The sequence below is a fragment of the Cyprinodon variegatus genome, unplaced genomic scaffold, assembly GCF_000732505.1.
Source record: "Cyprinodon variegatus isolate N-32 unplaced genomic scaffold, C_variegatus-1.0 Scaffold602, whole genome shotgun sequence".
Lineage (NCBI taxonomy): Eukaryota > Metazoa > Chordata > Actinopteri > Cyprinodontiformes > Cyprinodontidae > Cyprinodon > Cyprinodon variegatus.
The window spans coordinates 357,393-364,253 of NW_015151055.1; the positions used below are offsets into that span (position 1 = coordinate 357,393).

The 6,861-nt window shown below is 36.9% G+C and overlaps 1 protein-coding gene across 3 annotated transcripts in view; it reads right to left on the reverse strand.

Annotated features, from left to right (window-relative positions):
- Positions 1-4,367, reverse strand: part of eps8l2 (EPS8-like 2) — a 36,814-nt gene extending 32,447 nt beyond the window's left edge. Inside the window, exon 1 of one of the 3 annotated variants that reach the window (XM_015392661.1) lies at positions 4,248-4,367. The gene's annotated coding sequence lies outside the window, so the exon portion shown is untranslated. Of the gene's footprint in view, positions 1-4,244 lie in introns of all 3 variants that reach the window. The other 2 variants (XM_015392659.1, XM_015392660.1) reach the window with 2 other exon arrangements.
- Positions 4,368-6,861: the final 2,494 nt, after the last annotated feature.

Below are 6,861 nucleotides of genomic sequence, written 5' to 3' on the forward strand. Positions count from 1 at the left end.
AGCTGTGCTGCTGCCATCAACACCTTTGTTTCTAGATGTTGGAGCTTGGCCTGTTTTCCAGTGTAGTCCTGTTTCTCTGACTGTGACTAAAGGGATGGTTATCCTCCTGCAGCAGAGGGACGCAGGTAGTTTTCATTTATTTCCAATATTGAAGCGTAATAAAAATAAAAACGAACAAAAATTAAAACAAAGGAACAAAAAAATAAAAGATTATTAATCTCCAAATAAATTCTGTAAATAATTCCCCAAAATATAAAATAAACGAAGAATAAATGCATACAGAATTCAAAGTAATAAAAATAAGAATAAAACTCTCCCTGATCTTTTGTCGTCATCATAATGCTTTAATGGCCTCTGATGCTTTTTACAGAACAGAAGTATTTTAGAAAACTCTTTTTTTAGCTTTTAGAGCATCTGAAGGTTAGTTCCTGTTGGATATAGAATGAAAAGGGGAGAAACCATAAAAGCATCATTTTTGTTCTACTTTACAATAATGATCTACTGTTGTTTTTATTTTTTATTTAGATCTTAAACTTTGAGATTATATCATAAATAAAAAAGTCTTTTCCAGCTCATTCTGCTTTCTGAAGGCAGAGATGCTCCACAGCTAGAGATGCAGGCTGACTAATTAAATCCAGTCCACTGATAACTATGCATGCAGAACTGCAGCTCCTTCATGCTGCAGAAGGAGTCCTGCCTCTAAAGGTGAGGAACTAGGAGGAGCAGAAAGGCAAAGCTTCCCACGCCCTTCCACCTCAGGACTTTGGCTCTGAATGTGTGAACAGACGAGTTACACAATAAACTGATCTCTGAGTGAACAGAATAATATTCCTCAGCTTTAATCTACTGCAGAGAAAACGTCTTAAAAAGTTTGTTGCATTGAAGCATTAATGCTGTTATTAGGTTAAACTGTTTCAGTTTTTAATAAGAAAGGAGAGTAATCAGTTGCAATGAATATCACCTGATGTGACATTCAAAGGCTGCTTAAAGGTAACGTCTCTACCTGCATCATCAGGTTAGGATCCTGCATCAGCTGCACTCTGAACGCTTTAGACAGTAGGAACCTGGGATCCTGTTGGGCTCTACGCCATCAGTCAGCGTTCAGCTGATTGGCCTGATAAATACGGACAGTCAGAGGTGCGTTTACAGCCAGGCTCTGAGTGCAGATCAGAAAACAAAACCACTTTAAGCAGCAATCTCCTAAAATCCTCTGAAAGAAATGAAAGGAGAGCATTCCTGTTCCTGCTCTTATCTCTGCGCTCGTCACCTCTCCACGCCATTGTTGGCGGCTCTGGCCTGCCGCCAGGTGTGGAGCCTCACTGCTCACCTGAGCAGCTGCAATCATCAGGATGCTTTCTGCCTCACAGCGACGGCTTCATCCTGAGACGTACAGCAACCTTTGCATTTATCAGCCTTCCCTGGAATAATGTCTGCTAAAAGCATAAAATAAATATTTGGAGCCCTGGGGACCCCAGGGGGCCCCTCTGCTGCCGTTCATTAGTTCTGTGGTCAGATAAGGAGAAAAGGCCTCTATTGTCCCACATAGAAGGCGTGACAGTGGAAAATAAGACTAAATAATAAAAGAAAACAGATTTATTAAAAACAATCTGTTCAATAAGACCCCCCCAGTATCCATGCACCCTACCCGCCCGCCTCGTTCTCTTGCGTTTCCCATTTTGGAGACTCACTAACAGAAAATGGCGTCTGTGTCCCTTTTTTCTCCACAGGTAAACAGGAAGTCATTGAAAACCAACATCAACAAAAAAAAAAATACTGTTAACATATTTTAGCTCTAAACTATATTCAACAACTGGTACAAAGTAGAAAATGTGGTGTTAGAAGTTCAGAGTCAATCTATTTGACTCAGAGTAAACTCTACGAGTGTAAATCTGCTCAGCTGTTGGAAAAAACAGTCAGTAAATATAACAGCCATGCAAACTAAGTTTGACTCTATAAGGTGTAAATTACCTGCCAGGTTCTGACTTTAACGTTAAAATGATTAAAATTAACTCTGAAAAGATGAAACTGCTTATAGAGTCAATTTTACACTAATTTAAAGAGCGAGCTACTGAGTTAGATTCAAACTGTCGGAGTTAAAGTAAAACTAGTTAATGAAAGTAAACCTCAGAATCACAACAGATCATTTTATCAACACAGTTTGGATTTATACGTGTTTTTTCTTTGTTTTGACTTTACATTTATTAAAAACACTGCATGAAATATGAGGTTTTATTAAACTTTGAATTTGCTCATATTAACAACTAGAATTTGTAGCATCTACTCTGCTCTTTTCTGTCCACATAAAACACAATATTTTTATTTATCTACTTTTAGGAAAGTTTGCTTTAAACATAAAAACCGGAAACAGATTTAATGAAGATGAAGAACAAAGGCAAGAAAATAAAGGATGAAAGAGGGACGGAATGAAAAAGAAAGAAAGAAAAGAAGAGCATTAGGAATAAAAGGAGGAGAAAAGGAAGAAAGGATGGAAAGAAAGGAATAAAGTGCAGATTGAAGGAAAAGAAGGCGTGAAAGGAAGAGAAGCAGAAAGAAAAAGACATTAGGAGGAAAGATGTGGAGGAAGGTCAGACACAAAGAGGTATCACATTTGTTTACGCATTGTTACCACGGTAACGGCAGGTGTGGAGGGCATTTTATGCATAAATAATCAGTCCAACAGAAGAAGATGCTGGTTATCCTTTAAACTTTTAAAACTGCTCTATAGTCATTTCAGCTCTATTGTTCAGCCGCTTGTTAGTGAGCGTTACACCGTTACATAATCAGGTTATAAAGGTCTGTAATCTGTTCCTGCAATAATAAATGATGTGGGTGTGCATATCAGCTCAGCTCAAAGTTTCACATTAGTCACTTCTGGCTAGTTTATTAGAAAGATACAAAGTTAAAACCAACACGGAGCAAATGACGCGCAATTAGTCATTACCTGGAAAAATCCCACAAGTTCCCACATTTCTACGTAGACTTAATTCTCTTAAGATCAATGCATCTCAAACATATTTAAAACCTAATAATCAGCTTTAGTCCTCAGATTATTTATATACATTTAGATTAAATATCTGTTTTCCAATTTGCTCCTAAAAATCTGAACATTCAATTAAGAGATTTATGCAGATTTTCATCAGTCAGCGAAGATAAAAATAAAGGTGCTGTTATCTAAAGGCAGAGCTGCAATAAATAAAACAACGTTAGAGGAGGAGGATTTTCACAATAAAGACAACAAAACAACTGAACGCAGAAATAAATGTTACTGCATATTTTCTACAGCTTAATATAAAATCCTTCTGTTGGTAAAAACAAGTTAAAGAAAACTTTAGAAGATCAAGTCCAGACAAATATATAAAAGCAGAGTTTCTAAAAGCTGTTGAGGCTGAAGCAGAAACCTGCAGAGCAGGAGCTTTCTGTGCAAAGCCCAGAATTACCTCCAACACAATAAACTTCTGCTCCTAATAAGGATTTTAGTTGTGGTTCCTCAGCTGAAGGAATAGCAGCAGCCAGGAACCAGTCAGTCAGCCAGGAACCAGTCAGTCAGCCAGGAACCAGTCAGTCAGCCAGGAACCAGTCAGTCAGCAGCATGCATCTCAGCCAGGCTGGGCTTTAGCTTTATTCAGTCAGTTCACATGAAAAACTCTGACAGGCAGCCATGACCTGAGGAGCTTCACCAACACCTGGCGTTGCTCTTACATGACCAACATGGACTTTGCTCCGCAGGTCCTGAAAGAGCAGGTGGAAGGAGATAAGAGGCCATTAACTCAATCAGCCTGTAAATGTGTCCATTAGATGAAGCATGATTCACACCTGAGCTGCAGGTAAACCTGCAAACAGCTCAGCTGCTTGAACCACCTGAGAAATAGATGAACTCATTTCCACTAAAGAGATGAAAGCAGTTATGATGAAAGTTAAAGAAAAAACCGATTAGAGGCAAAAATCAGCAGCTGACAAAATGAAAATAGCTCTAAATGAGTTTAAATCATGTTTTTAATTTTTTATCTTATTTTTTGCTGAGTCACCAGTCAGTTACAGCAGATTATCGTTCCTGTAATAACAGGTTATGTAACAGAAGATGCTCTGCAGAGAGAAAATACTAATAAATAACTAATAAATAACTTTAAAAGATGAAAGTCAATCATCCGCCAACAGATCCAGTTTCCTACTGACCGATAATAACAGACCTGATTAAAGAAACTCCTTCATAACAAGACAACACATCCAAACTGATGTTTTCTCACCACCTTAGAAACTTCCAGAGCTTCTTCTGCAGGTCGGACCTTCAAGTGACGCACGTGAGTTCAGACGCGACGTCAGCAGAACATCTTAGAGGTGAGAGGCAGAAAAGCTGAGGAAGAGTTTCAGGTGAAGCTTTAAACGAGCCTTCAGCGGTGAACTGTCACCTGTGGAGGCGGGGCAGCTGACTAATGCTGAGTGGCCAGGTGCAGGCAGGGGGCGGGGCTAAGCTCACACCTCACTAGCGGGCTGATTGATCTGCCTGAAGATTTACTAATTACTGTAAATACATTATAATACATTATAACATGCTGCTGTGAAACATAGAAACACAATTTACTGATTTAAATTCATTCCAGAACCCCCCCTCCCCCCGTGTTGACTATTTTTGGCCACCAGAGGGAGTTTCTCTTTTATATAGTAAATAAATATAAATATTAAATGAATAATAATCTATAATATCGTTGATTATAAAAGTATCTTTCATTTTAAATTGCTTCATTTCGGCTTCATCTCAGGATTAATGAAATAAATTTAACAAATATTAGCAAAGAAAGAGCAGGAAATGAAAGCAGGAAGGTTTTATTATGATAATGTTCATTTTTTTAAAGAATAAAGAAATTAAACGGATAAGTTTCCACTTTCCAGAAGAGATGAAGTGAATGTTTGTCGAATCTTTTCCATTTATCTTATCCTGCATGATTTTATGACCTTAGAGTTTACACTATCTGTAATTGTTTATAACTAACTTATGTATTCTTCACCTATAGGCCAACATCGATGCACTCATGTGTGTTTATTTATTGTTCATTATGCATCATAAAACCATTTCTTTAAGTATTTATATCTGTTTTAAACCTCTTAAACCAACTAACTCTGTCGTGCATGAATTAGGATAAACTCAGAGTTTTTTTTACTATTTGTTTTTATGCTTAGGAATGTAAAACAAGGTTTGAAGAAATCTTTATTCAATAAAAAATATTTTTCTGTCCATTCAAGTGCATTTTATACTGTAAAAAAATCAATATACCAACAAAGTAGCTGCATAGATCTAGATGTAACAGAGTTTTCCGGTTGGTATCCTGTCGGTTCCTCTGCATGTAGAAATCATATCATGTTTGATCTTTTTCCCTGTTTCAGCCATCTTGGTGTCGCTGAATTTTTTCCCATTGCAATGATCAACAAATGGGATTTTCCTGCATGGGAAGATGCAATCGCTTCCACTAGATTGGAATATGTGCACAACTGCCCAAAACTGCAGGCATATATTTACAAAACAAGACTTTTAACAGCTGCACACTGATCACTATGCATGGAAGGGGGGTAGTGATGCTGTGGGACAACAGAAACGATGGAGAGTAAATTTTCTAAACCCTGACCTGTGACAACACACAATATGTTCTACGTGTCTTTGGGGACTTTAATGGCACACAAAGAATGAAATGTCAAAATAAAAGAAGAAATAAATAAAACAGGAATTTGTTGAAGTTGTTTTCTTAGGCGGAGGAGGCTGGTCTGAACCGCCTGTCTTCCTCAGGGTGACTGCATGGACAGCTTCATTAATCACCTGTCATTTAGAATCACCTCTATGCAGCCATTTTAATAGAAATGCATCAACATCAGAGCAAATGACATCAGCAGGTGTTTCGGCTAAAAGGATTGAGGGAATCCTGCAGCTCAGCCGACCTACAGTCAGTGTTTATCTGCGCTCACCTATTGCTCAACCACTCTGATATGTGATTTGTTTAGAAAGTGGTTACTATGGGAACCTTGTCAGTGGGTTTGATCATTAACTTTAGCTTTCAGTGCTGAGAAATCACCTGCTAGATGAAAATGTAGAGCTAAAGGACAAACACTGAGATCAGATCAGAAAAGACATGAAATGCATCCAGGAAACCATTAATCCAGCTTTACATATCTACATTAGTCTTTTGTTATTTTATATTTCTCCACTATATACAATATCTATATACATTAGATAATGTTATTTCACAACATTGTTTTGGTTGAAAGGTGTTAAAATCCAGAAAAGGTCTGAAAAATGGTTTAAAGTACATTTTTAAGCATCTTAACACTCAAATTTAAACAAAAAAAAAAACTGAAAAACATGCTTAACTGGTCCCATTTTATGCCCTCTGCTGGACATAAAAGGTAACACATTAAAACTAAAAGTCCTTTGCTAAGAACTGTTCAGGTTGCAGATGTTCTACAGATTTGTTTTAATGAATAACATCAAAAGCTTATTGTGAATTTAGGGCAAATATCTTTACAGAAATCTGAGTTTCAAAATAAAACCTGGAAATTGCAAAGATTTGAAGGAAGAGAAGCTTGAAGTTGGATAAACGGTCAGATTGTTTCACTTTGGTAAAGATTGTTTGTTTCACAGACATCATTTACAGCACAGATTCAAATTATAAAAACACAGTTAAGGCAAATTAAAGCTTATTTTAAATACTCTACTCAAATATATTGCAAGAGAAAAATATTAAGCAACCGTCTAATTTTATTTTCTTTTGTCATACAAAAAACTAAAAGTAAAATTTTCTCCAAATGATTTCCAAATATCTCTTAGTAACATAAATAAATCCATTAATCCAAATCATTGCACAAAACAATGAAAGA